General features: G+C 43.9%; 1 pseudogene; it reads right to left on the reverse strand.

Moving 5' to 3' along the window:
• Positions 1-590: 590 nt before the first annotated feature.
• Positions 591-2,185, reverse strand: LOC105710274 (solute carrier family 2, facilitated glucose transporter member 3-like; annotated as a pseudogene).
• Positions 2,186-6,941: the final 4,756 nt, after the last annotated feature.

Consider the following 6,941-nt stretch of genomic DNA (forward strand, 5'->3'; position numbering starts at 1 on the left):
GAAATTGTTAAGAGGTAACGTGCAGACCTTAGGCTCCGTATCATAAACCCTCCAATAATGAATTACATTTCTCCCTAAAGTCTTCTTATTGCACCTTAACTTCTCAAGCATCAAATCTTCTACTCTATAATGTCTTTTAAACACCTCCCTTTCACCCCAATTTTCTTATGTTTTCATTGCTTGGCAAAAGTACACTTAAAAAAATAAATATATGTAATTAAGCCAGAGGGCAAAATAAATAAAAGTCAAGTTAATTTCCTGTGTATAGCTGTATGGAAATGAAGAAGGTGCTCTTACATAAACCCCCTCTGCTTTCCACACTTGTGTATCTGCTTCCTGGTAAGTCTGAGGTTGGGGCAACTGTACCTTACTCTTCCTCCCCTATTTCCCCTAGTGGGGCAATATTAGAATCCAAGAGAGGAAGAGCTGGCAAAGTTGTCATATCCCTCCTGAAATGTTTCACTTGGCCTCTCCTAAGTGAAAGAGAATGTCCAAGAAATGAAATATTTAAAAAGCCATTGAAAATCCAACAAGCCCCAGCCTTGTGGGAGAAAGGAATCAAGTAGCAGCATTCAGAAGCAGTCCTGGGTTCATCCTGATGAGGTACCTCCCTCATTCAGGGAGAGGTGGCTTTCCCATGCTGAGAGAGAGGTGGAAGGAGGCATGACTTAGACATTGGTGGTGGTCGTCTCCTTAGCAGGCTGGATGCTGTTCGTCTCCACGATGCGGTCCTTCTGGATCTATTCACATCATGTGCCTGCCCTTCAAAGGCCTGTGTGATATCCTCAAAAGTCCTGTGACAGGTCTCAGAGACTTTGAAGACAATAAAGATCAAGAAGGTAACGAGGAAGTTGGTGAAGATAATAAAAACACAGACTCCTAAATAGTAAGCAGCAGAAGGCTAGGAAGTTGGAGGTCCGATTGGAGCAGCTGGCCACTGCCATCACAGCTGGGCCAGGGCCCTGGCTGAGTTCAGCCACAATAAATCAGGGAATGGGGCCTGGCCCAATTTCAAAGAAGGCCACAAAGACCAAGATAGCCCCAATGCAGACAAAGCTTATCCCATTATACTCATCCTTTAATAACAAAGAAACAGTCGTGAGGATGGAACAAAAAGTCATCCCTCCAAAGTCTGTCATATCTAGAGTCCTTCTTCCTGCCCTTTCCACCAGAAATAGAGAAACTACAGTGAAGACAGTATTAACCACACCCGCACCGACATTGGCATAGATGGGCTCTTGAACACCTGCACCCTCGAAGATTCCTGTTGAGTAACAGAACACAGCATTGATTCCAGAGAGCTGCTGAGAGAGCTGGAGCACAATGGAAATGATGATGGGCTGTCGGTAGCTGGATACTCTAAAGAGCTCCAGCACGGTGACTTGCTTTTCTTGTGCCATGCTTGCACTCTCATCTTTCATCTCCTGGATGTCGTGGGATGCATCCTAAGGAGAATCTCCTTAGCATTCTCCTCTTCTTTTCTCTGAATGAGCAAGAATGTGGGACTTTCAGGGCAAAATGGAAGGGCTGCACTTTGTAGGAGAGCAGGAAAGATGGTAAAGCCTAATAGCCTGAGTCATAGCTCTTCAGACCCCAGGATGAATTCCAGACCAAAGATCTGGGCCACCAGAATTCCGACAATGCCCAGCTGGTCGAGAGTGCCAAAGGCACCCGCAGCACAGTAGGTGAGATACATATGAGCACAAAACCTGTGCAGAGTTCACAGAAAAGGCCAATAACCAAGTGGCCCAGGATCAGCATTTCAACTGATTCAGCTACTTTACACAATCCCATAAGGCAGCCACTAGTGACAACCAACAGGTTGGTGATAAGCATTAAATTGTGCATGCCAAAGCGGTTGACAAAGAATCTAATGGAAAAGGAGCCAATCATACCACCAATGGAGAATATGGCCACAGAGACCAGAGGGACATGCACAAGATCTCAGAGGGAGGAGTATTTGCCTTGTCCTTCAAAGTGTTGATAAATTCCCTTATGATCATCTAAGGGGCATTGATGACCCCAGTGTTGTAGCCAAATTGGAAAGAGCCGACTGTAGCAACTGTAATGGTGAAGATCAGAGATGGAGTGACCTTCTGCGTCCCCATGGCCCTGATCTAATTCTTTCTTGCTTGCTTGCTTTTTTTTTTGGTCAAATGACCATAGATTTTTTTTTTTTTTTTTTTTTTGAGACAGAGTTTTGCTCTTGTCACCCAGGCTGAAGTGCAATATTCAATCTCAGCTCACTGCAACCTCTGCCTCCCAGGTTCAAGCTATTCTCCTGCCTCAGCCTCCCAAGTAGCTGGGATTACAGGCATCTGCCACCATGCCTGGCTAATTTTTATATTTTTAGTAGAGATGGGGTTTCACCATGTTGGTCAGGTTGGTCTCAAACTCCTGCCCTCAGGTGGCTAATCTGCCTCGGCCTCCCAAAGTGGTGGGATTACAGGTGTGAGCCATCATACCTGGCTCCTAATCTAATTATTTTCAAATCTTTAAGAAAGGTCTAGGAGTGTGATTCCAGAGACACCTTTTTCAACCAATGAAACCTTCAAAATTTCCTTCTCGGCAGCAAGTTTTCTCCAGGTCCTCAGGAATGCTCTAAAACTCTCACCATTACAGCATCTCCTATTTTCTGTCTTCTAAAGTTGTTGCAGAGATTAAATTAAATAATAAGCTAGGTGAAGTGGCTCATGGGTGCATGTCTGTAACGCCAGCACTTTGAGGGGCTGAGGTAAGAAGCTCACTTGAGACCAGGTGTTCAAGATCAGCCTGGGAAACATAAGGAGACCCTGTCTCTACAAAAAAATAATTAGCCAGGCATGGTGTTGCATAGTCCCAGCTAATTGGGAGGCTAAGGTGGGAGGCTTGAGCCCAGGAGGTCAAGGCTGCAGTGAGCCATGACTGTGCTACTGCCCTCCAGCCTGGGTGACAGGGACCCTGCCCAACCTCCCCCGCAAAAAAGAAGAATATATATTACTTAGTACAGTATCTGGCACATTGTAGCCTCTTTATAAAGTTGGTTATTATTTTATTATTAGCAGGGACCAAGGCCTTAAAGTTGTAAGATGCAGGGAAATAACAGAAGAAATAAAGAAAGGCTCCCTGTTGCTGAAGAAGCCCATGCCACAGTCAGGTTCGGGAGGTCTATCACAATTTGGCTTGCAGTCAATCTTACCCCATGGTTACCTGCATGCACCCTGTGAAAACTTCCTTCGCTCCTCAAGGTAGGCAGAATTCCTCCTTTAGTTTCCCAAAGTACTTTGCATGTACTACTTTCCCTTACCACTCTGCATTCTATTTTGCTTGCATAGCTATCCAGTCTACCCTACCTCATTCCAGGCTGTGAGTTTAGACAGCAGGAACCAGTCTATAGACAGCAGGAACCAGGCAGTCATCTTTGTATTTGCAGCCATAGGCATTCTGTAAGTATTAGATGAATGGATGGAAGGATGGATGGATGGATAGATAGATAGATAAGGAACATGGGATAACTTGAAAGGATTAGGTCTCGGTACCCAGGGGACTAATTAAGACAGTCATTGCTTCACAAGCTTGCCTAAGGCTGAATCTGAAAGAAATGCAGAGGACATGACATTTGCAGAATTGTTTGCCTGGTGAGTAATCTACATGTGCCTCCAAGGGAAAAGCATGGCTAGTTGGTGACTGCTGGCAGAGCTGGTATCAGGCAGAATACCTTGGCAACCAGAAACCAAGGCAGGATGATGCCTCTAAGTTTTCCTGCAGCCTGAAAGTTAATAGATTAGTCAATTAGGAACAAGTCCTTCCAAAGACTCAGTTTCAGGCAGACTTGTGGAAATGACTATTCTCTCTGTGATTGTGTTCACTGTTAACAATGATGCAAGATCTAAAGACAGAAAGTGGGCATGAAATGTGGTTCTCACAGAAGATGGACTGTCTGGAGATAACATTTCCAAGTATCTAGAGTACAAAGCATTTTAGATCATAGGGCAATATAGAGGGAGACACTGTATCTTGACTTTTCAGAAACCATTCTTATTTTATTCATTTTGTTAAAAGCAGTTGAAGATGATAACATTTATTGATTGATCACTGATTGTATACCTCATGCTTTTTCAGAAAGTGATATGCTAGAGTTGGCCTTCCCTGGCTCATGAGAGTCAATTATATAAGTGTTTTCTCAAGGCTGCATTAGATAATTTTACACTGCCATCTTAAATTCGGCCATGTCAGGAGTATTTGACTTCCCAGACTTGACGGAAATTGGCAAACACTAAAAATCAGTGTTTTCACTCTCATCCCTTCTGAGAGCTGCTTGTCAAACATTTATGCTGCACACCACTGATTTTACAATAAATGATGCTAATTAGCCCTTCCCATATTCCTACTTTACAGATGAGAAATTGAAGTTTAGAGATTAAATAACTAATTCACTTATTACAAACATTTTGGTGGCAAAGGCAGGATTGAAATTCAGACCATCTGTCTCCAAAGTTCGTGCATTTAACCATTTCTTTCTTTCTTTCTTTTTTTTTTGAGACAGAGTCTTGCTCTTGTCTCCCAGGCTGGAGTGCAGTGGCGTGATCTCAGCTCATTGCAACTTTCCCCTCCTGGATTCAGGTGATTCTCCTGCCTCAGCCTCTCCTGCAGCAGCACAGGCATACACTAGCATGCCCGGCTAATTTTTGTATTTTTAGCAGAGACGGGGTTTCACCATGTTGGCCAAGATGGTCTGGATCTCTTGACCTCATAATCTGCACCCCCTCGGCCTCTCAAAGTGCTGGGATTACAGGCGTGAACCACTGTGCCTGGCCAGTATTTAACCATTATTTGCAAAACTTTACTTTTCTAAAATCGGGGGGTGGGCAGATGGGGTGGGAACCTACCTTATATCCTAATTTTAAGATTTCAAACCCTACTTAGGTCAGCACAATGGCAATGTAGGCAGCTCAAAGATCCTGTCCCCCCATAGAAACTCAAAAAACAAGCAGAAGCTGTCAGAATCAACTTTGTCAGACTCTGGAAAAAAGTCAGAGGCTTACAGCAACCAAGTGGATGCTGAATTAAGAAAAATAAAAAATGGGCCAGGTGTGGTGGCTCACCCCTGTAATACCAGCATTTTGGGAAGTAAGGCAAAAGGATCTCTTGAGCCCATGAGTTTCAGACTAGCCTGGAAACACAGTGAGACCCTGTCTCTACCAAAAATAAAAATTAACCAGGCCTGGTGGTGCATGCCTGTAGCCCCAGCTACTGGGGAGGCCGAAGTGGGGGGATCATTTGAGTCTGGGAAGTCAAGGCTGCAGTGAACTATGATCTAGACACTACACTGAAGCCTGGGTGACAGAGTGAGCTCCTATCTAAAGAATACATAGATAAGGCTGGGCGTGCTGGCTCACGCCTGTAATCCCAGCACTTTGGGAGGCTGAGGTGGGTGGATCACGAGGTCAGGAGTTCGAGACCAGCCTGGCCAACATGTTGAAACCCCCATCTCTACTAAAAATACAAAAAATTAGCTGGGCATTTTAGCAGATGCCTGTAATCCCAGCTACTTGGGAAGCTGAGGCAGGAGAATCACTTGAACCCGGGAGGTGGAGGTTGCAGTGAGCCGAGATCTTGCCACTGTACTCTAGCCTGGGTGACAGAGCAAGACTCCATCTCGATAAATAAATACATACATACATACATACATACATACATACATACATACATACATAAAATGATAGGACAGTTTTGTGGCATTTTTATTTGCTCTTACTCCATACCTTACCTTGCAACAGTCTTGAAGACAGAAGCCCATACTGTCAGCATGGACTGTGGTCTCTGGTTCTAGAGGGAGCAAAGCAGACCTTATTTGCAAATTATTGTGTAGATTGGTTTTAACTTGTCTGAGGGTACATGAAGGACTGGTAGAAAGTGCATACCTCTGTTTGCCTAACTCTGAACTAACCCAGATTGGAAAAGCATCAGGCATTGCTTGAATCATCATAAGACAGAAGAATAAGGCCTGAGGCAAAAGATCACAGTTGAGACATGCAATAAACCACCTCAGGCCTGGGCCAAACATTTGAGGACAGAGTTTCTTTAGAAAGTTAGGACAATCAAAAGCACCTGTGTATGCAGGGAATTTAGAAAGCCATGCATGTGCCCAGAGCAAGATGCTTGCTCAGAAAAGATGTGATAAAAACTTCAGCTTTCATCACAGCTGATTCCTAAGCTCTGTGCAAGCCTGGCTAAGTGTTGAATGAGGGCCCCAGCACAGCCCAGTTGGCAAAGACTGAGAAAAGCATTTTTGTTTGTTTCTTTTGTTTCTTAGCTCCTGACATTCAAGTAAAATTCCGTCAAAACACTCACTGAAAGCCAGGCGCAGTGGCTGACACCTGTAATCCTGGTATTTTGGGAGGCTGAGGAAGGCAGATCACTTGAGGACAGGAGTTTGAGGCCAGCCTGTACAACACGGTGAAACCCCTTCTCTACTAAAAATACAAAAATTTGCCAGGCATGGTGGCGTGAGCCTGAAATCTTAGCTACACAGGAGGCTGAGCCAGGAGAATTGCTTGAACTTGGGAGGTTGCAGTAAGCAGACATCACACCCGTGCACTCCAGCCTGGATGACAGAGCAAAAACTCTGTCTCAAGAAACAAAAAAACAAAAAAAAAACAACCAAACCAACAAACTAGCAAAAAAACCACTCACTGAATACAAGCTAAGGCACAGAGACTTCAGCAACCACATATGACAAAGAAAAGTCTCCGCAAAAATAGGAAAATTACTAGAACAAGACTACTACAGGCCTCAACAATAAAAACAAAAACAACCACAAAGAAAAGGAAACTCCAAAGAAGGAGAATAATCTTACTACCAGAGTTGCCACAATATACTATTCCAAAGTCCAGTTTTCAAAAACAACAAAAGAACACAAGAAGGTACACAAAGAAACAGGTAACTATACTTCAATGAAA

The sequence above is a fragment of the Aotus nancymaae genome, unplaced genomic scaffold, assembly GCF_030222135.1.
Source record: "Aotus nancymaae isolate 86718 unplaced genomic scaffold, 86718_ANA_hifiasm-v0.15.2.pri h1tg000007l, whole genome shotgun sequence".
NCBI lineage: Eukaryota > Metazoa > Chordata > Mammalia > Primates > Aotidae > Aotus > Aotus nancymaae.